Raw genomic sequence first — 6,000 nt, forward strand, 5'->3', positions numbered from 1 at the left:
TTTTAATGCATTTTCACATTCTCTGAATATTTCTGTTTACATCTGTCTCTTTCACCAGACCATAAGTAAGCCTGGGACAGTGCACAGTCCTGGAAACACCAGAGGCCTCCCTCAGCCTTGAACTAAAAGGGTAAAGTGCAATCAGGAGAGACTTCCTGGAGGAGGAGGCAAGGCGAGGCGTGAGTTTGATCATAACAAATTTAGATTGGCAGCAAAGACGGAAGAGACGAAAGAACATTGTGAGACACAGAGGGCATGGAACTATTTTCCCTTGAGTCAGGGAGGCTAAACCACAAGGCTTGGATTCACTGAATTTGGGGTCTGAATTAGAAACATGTATCTTCCCTCCTGAGTAGGGCTGCCAGATAAAATGTAGGATGCCTGGTTAAATTTAAATTTCAGGCAAACAACAAATAATTTTTTTTGTAAATATGAAGCCATGCATTTTTGGAAACATACACTAAAAATCGTTAATTGTTTCTCTGAAATACAATCCACATCAAATATAACTGGGCGCAGTGGCTCATGCCTGTAATCCCAGCACTTTAGGAGACCAAAGCGGGTGAATCACATGGGGTCAGGAGTTCAAAACCAGCCTGGCCAACATGGTGAAACCCCGTCTCTACTAAAAATACAAAAAAAAAAAAAATTAGCCACGCATGGTGGCAGGTGCCTGTAATCCCAGCTACTCGGGAGGCCAAGGCAGGAGAATCGCTTGAACCCAGGAGGCGGAGGCTACAGTGAGCCGAAATCGCGCCACTGCACTCCAACCTGGGAAACAGGAGCAAAACTCTGTCTCAAAAAAAAAAAAAAATTAACTGGGAGTCCTGTTTTTATTCCGCTTGAATCTGACAACACTCCTTTCAGAGATGCCAACGGGACCTCGCTGTGGCTCCTCTGGGGAAGAGAAAGTCCACCTGCCCCAGAGGGCCCTGAAGGACTTGACCCTACCATGTTTCCTGTATTGCCCTGCTGGATGGCGACTTGACATCTGAGGACAGAAAGTCGTCCCTTCCCAGGGCTGAGTTCCAGGCTCTGTTGTGCTGTGGTCACGGCAATGTGCTTCACCTCCACTCCATAGGAGAAGCTTCCTCTCTGGCTGAATATGACCGCCTCACGCCAGCAAGGTGGGAGTGGAGTCGCTCAGTTCTTTTTAAAATATTTTTTTGAAAATTTTTTTATGAAAGTGTTTTTTACGAGGGCCCAAGTACACAACCTAACAGCTTCCACAAGTGCCACTGGGATCTGCAAGTCACACAGAACCACATCTGGTTCCATGAGAAGTATGTCATCCTTGGTAAATAGTGCCTCGAGCCCCTGCCTCAGCGGTGGGAGGCAGCTACGTGGGCCCAGCCCCACAGCTTCCACCTGAGGACTTCATGACACTTAGCAAACGCTGAGGAGTAAAAACAGACTTGGCTGGCTCAGCATTTATAAACAGCAATTCCTCAGAAAATTCCAGGTCTATATTAAGGTTTCAATGTTGTCTTTAAATAAACAAACCAAGAAGGCTCATAGTTTTTGCTGAGTTGCGTTACTCATGCGGACTAGCCTTAGCTTCTAAACTACTGCTCTCTGCCTCACTTTCTTCATCTGCCAAGTGAGGATAACCATAGTATCCGCCTTGTGGATTTGGGGCTGGGGTAAAATGACATAATCCCTGTGAAGTGCCCAGTTCAACACTGACAATAATAGCAGCTGCCTGATAAATGGGAGTTATTAGCATTGTGGGAAGTGGAATCATGGTCCCCCAAAGATGCTGTCCCCATCCTTATTCCCAGAGACAGTGACTAAGTCATGCCATGGTGCAAAGTGGGCTTTGCAGACATGATTGAAGTTAAGGAGCTTGAGATGGGGTGGTGATCCTGGATTTTTCAGGCGAAAACAATCCAATCGCACAATCCTTAAAACTGGAGATCCTCTCTCAGTTGTGGTCATAAGAGGATGGGACTGTGGAGGAGAGGCACAGACAGACTTGGAAGGTGGAGGAAGGGGCCAGGAGCCAAGGAATGAGGGCAGCCTCTAGAAACTGGAAAAGACAAGGGCGTGGATTCTCCTCCAGAACCACCAGAGACAGCACAGCCTACCAAGGCCTTGACTTTATTCCGCTGAGACCCATGTCTTTTGATCTGTTGCACTGTAAAATAGTAAATCTGTGCTGTTGGCTGAGCAAATGGCTCACACCTGTAATCCCAGCACTTTGGGAGGCCGAGGCAGGAGGACCACATGAGGTCAGGAGTTCAAGACCAGCCTGGCCAACATGGCAAAACCCCGTCTCTACAAAAAATACAAAAATTAGCTGGACATGGTGGCACACACCTGTAATTCCAGCTGCTTGGGAGGTTGAGGCACGAGAATCACTTGAACCTGGGAGGTGGAGATGGGCGCACAGTACGATCAGAATAGTGAACTAATCAGTGTGTTCACAACAAGATAATTTTTAGAACTGTCACAGGAAAGAACAGAATAATTGAGGGTCAAGGGCAAAATAATTTTCAGAACAGTTTTCAATTTAAATGTCCAACAATAGGGTACTAGCCTGATAATTCCAAATATAAAATACTGTGCTGCCAAAAGTGTTAAGAATATTGAATAATGTGGAGTTTTCATGCTATTGAATGAAAGACACAAAATATACAACTGTATGTAGGGAATAAGTCAATTTTTCTTAAAAAAAAAAAAAGCAAAGCATAGGGATTTTATACGTACACACACACACACACACACACACACACACACACACAGGAAAAATCTCTGGAAGGAGAAACAGCAAAAAAAAAAGCATTATGAGGAATTTATTCTTTAGCTTGCTTGCAGCTTCTCCACATTTAAAGTGTTTTCTACCATGATCTTGTAATGCTTTAGATTTGAGGGAAAGTTTATGAAAAGGCACATCCCCAATGACTACAAAATGGGATAGTAAGGAGAGGCTGCGATGGAACCAGAGCCCCCTGGGTGTGTGCTGGAGAGCAAGGGTCCCACTGGGGAGGCTGGTGTTGAGGGAGGGGCCGGGAGCCTTCCTCTTCTGAGCTTCTGCTGTGGGTCCCTGGGTCAGGGAGGAAGAAAGATGAAGCATCCCTGTGCCGCCATCTTTCTTTAGTCAATTGTATTGATTTTTCTAAACCCTGGGCAGGGGAACCCCTGGGAGAAAGACAGTTCTCTCTTACTCCTCTGGAGGCCAAGATGCCACAACGGAGTGCCAGGCAGAAGGAGAGTATCCCCTCGAGGACTCTCCTTGGCTCACAAGTTCACGGGCCCACAGTCTGAAGAACTTAGAGGAGAGAGCTAAAAACGGCACCCATCCTTTATTCTCGGCATCCACTCCCTCTCCTTCAAGCCACAGCTTGGTCACTGCTGGGTGCTGGGGTGCCCAGGCATTCAGACCACTCCCCGTTCTCCTGGAGTTTAAGCTCCTGCAAAAGCAACCCTGTCTGCAAACGGTCACCTCACCATGGTGCAAGTGTTTGGGAACTGGAGGGTCCCAGTGTCCCCGACACCCTGAAGATGGAGTGGCTGCACTCAGGCTGTTCCTCTGAGGGGATAATGGGGACCTCAAGTCCCATGGCAGAGATTGCTCCAGCACTAGCCTCCCTCCTCTCCTGGTTTCAGAGGGTCCATGGGCAGCCATGGGGTTTTATAGTTAGCCCCGCTGGCAGAATTTAGCAGCACAATATCCGATCTCTCTTGATTCTAATTAAAGATGCATAATGCTTGACTTGCCTCTGAATTGCCTTGCCCCCTCTGGTACTACCCACATGGGTATGGGATGCAGATCACTCAGGACACCTGCTCCCTACCTCAGGGTCCAACAAAAGCCACAGGGGCTTGTGGGAGTGCCCTAGGAACTGCTCAGGCCCGGCATGGGGCTGCTCTGTGAGACCACATAGTGCTGCTGTAGGGTATTGGTCTGCCACCACCTGCCTGGACCTGCAGACACACCTAAGTAGCAGTACTGCCTGGTGCTCAGCTCAACCACAAGAGCCTTGCCTGGGGCTCAGGCCTTTATGGTCCCCACTCAGCCTGGGCAACTATGCTACCTCAGGTTCACCATTTGCACAAGGCACACTCCTGAGTACCTCTTCTGTCCCAGGCCTCGAGCTCCAACAACATCCTGGGGTTCAGGCGCTCTCTACTCCAAAAGGCCAGCCATGCTGAGTAAGGAGAGAGTAGTCAAAGTCTGCCCAGAGCTCATTCGCTTCGTCTCAGCTGTGATAACACCACCTTGACCACCTTTCAAAAATCCTCTGCACCCTCTTCTGAGGCTAGAGGACTTATCTCCAACACTCACATGCCCAGGTGCCCTTCCAAAGTCCAGAAGAATCTCTCTCCCTTGAAGCCAGGAGGTCATCCGTGGATTTTTCTCTTTCTAGTCTGAATTGTGTCTTCCGGTCTCAAGGGAGAAACATTCACTATTTCATGGTTAAGTATGATGCTTGCTATAGGGGTTTTTGTGTAGATAGCCTTTGTAGCCCAAAAGGTGTCTGAGAAAGGTCTCAATCAATTTAGAAAGTTTATTTTGCCAAGGCTAAGGACACACCCGTGACCCAGCACAGGAGGTCCTGATAACCTGTGCTCAAGGTGGTTGGGACACAGCTTGGTTTTACACATTTTAGGGAGACATGAGACATCAATCATTATATGTAAGACGTACATTGGTTCGTTCTGGAAAGACAGGACAACTCGAAACAGGGAGGGAGCTTCCAGGTCATAGGTAGATAAGAGACAAATGGTTGCATTCTTTTGAGTTTCTGATTAGCCTTTCACTGAATGTACACTGTACAGGAATAGTGTACTGAATGTACACCGTCAGACTTATGCCTTAGTCTGGCTTAGTGAAACCACAGGGAAGAGGAAGCAATCAGATATGCATTTGTCTCACATGAGCAGACGATGACTTGAGTTCTGCCTGTCCTTTGTCCACAAGGAATTTCCTTGTGGGCAAATGGTGAGGGAGGTAGGTAACTTTTTGTTAATCTTTGTAGCTATCTTATTTAGGACTAGAATGGGAGGCAGTTCCCAGCTTGACTTTTGCCATTGGCTTAGTGATTTTGGGGAGATTTATTTTCCTTTCATGCCTCCATGATTAAGGAATCCCCTTCCATTCACAGCTTCTGTGGTTTCCATTATGAACAGGTGTTGGATTTTACCAAACCCTTTTTTTCATCCAGTAATATAATTACTATAGGACTTCCTTCTTTATTCTGTTAATGTGCTGAATTCCATTGGTTTCTGAACATTAAACCAACTTCATATTCCTGGAATACCTTTTTGTATATCTTGGGTTTGCTTAACTAATATTTTGTTTCAGATATTTACACCTATGTTTGTGAGAATGATTGACCTGCCATTTTACTTTTTTGTAATGACCTTCTCAGATTTTGGTATGAAAGTTATGCTTGCCTCATGATAAGCGGGGCAGCGTTTCCTTGTTTTCTATTCTCTGGAAGAGTTTTTATAAGATTAGTATTATATCTACCTTAAATATTTGGAAGAATGCACTAAAGTCATCTGGGCTTGGAGTTTTCTTTATAGGAAGGTTTTCTAATTATAACATTTAATAGATACAAAATTATTCAGATTTTCTATTCTCATGTTCATTTTAAAAAGTTGCTTGGGTGAGAGGATTTGTTCATTTCATCTAAATTTTCAAGCAGATAGGCCTGAATATGTCCACAAAATCCTCTTGCTTTCTTTTCAGTGGTTTGTAACACCTTCCACTGTCCCCCATTGCTTTCCTGATGCTGGCAATCTGCGACTTCTTTCTTCATCCCCTGCTCGTAAGGTGAAGAGCTACCAGAATCCCCCTTCAGAAATGAGGTGCTCATTGCCCCAGCTGCTGAAAATGCTGGCGACGCCCAATGTCATGTGCCCTTTCCAGGGCAGCCTGCAGGATGACTGCTCACTGTGGGATATAAAGGTCTGCCCCGGCCACCCCCGACTTGGGATGACTCTCGAGGGTCATGTCAGCTTCCGTCCTCCCTGAGTAGCTGGCCGAGGCAT

The sequence above is a fragment of the Macaca nemestrina genome, chromosome 7 (assembly GCF_043159975.1).
Source record: "Macaca nemestrina isolate mMacNem1 chromosome 7, mMacNem.hap1, whole genome shotgun sequence".
Taxonomy (NCBI): Eukaryota; Metazoa; Chordata; class Mammalia; order Primates; family Cercopithecidae; genus Macaca; species Macaca nemestrina.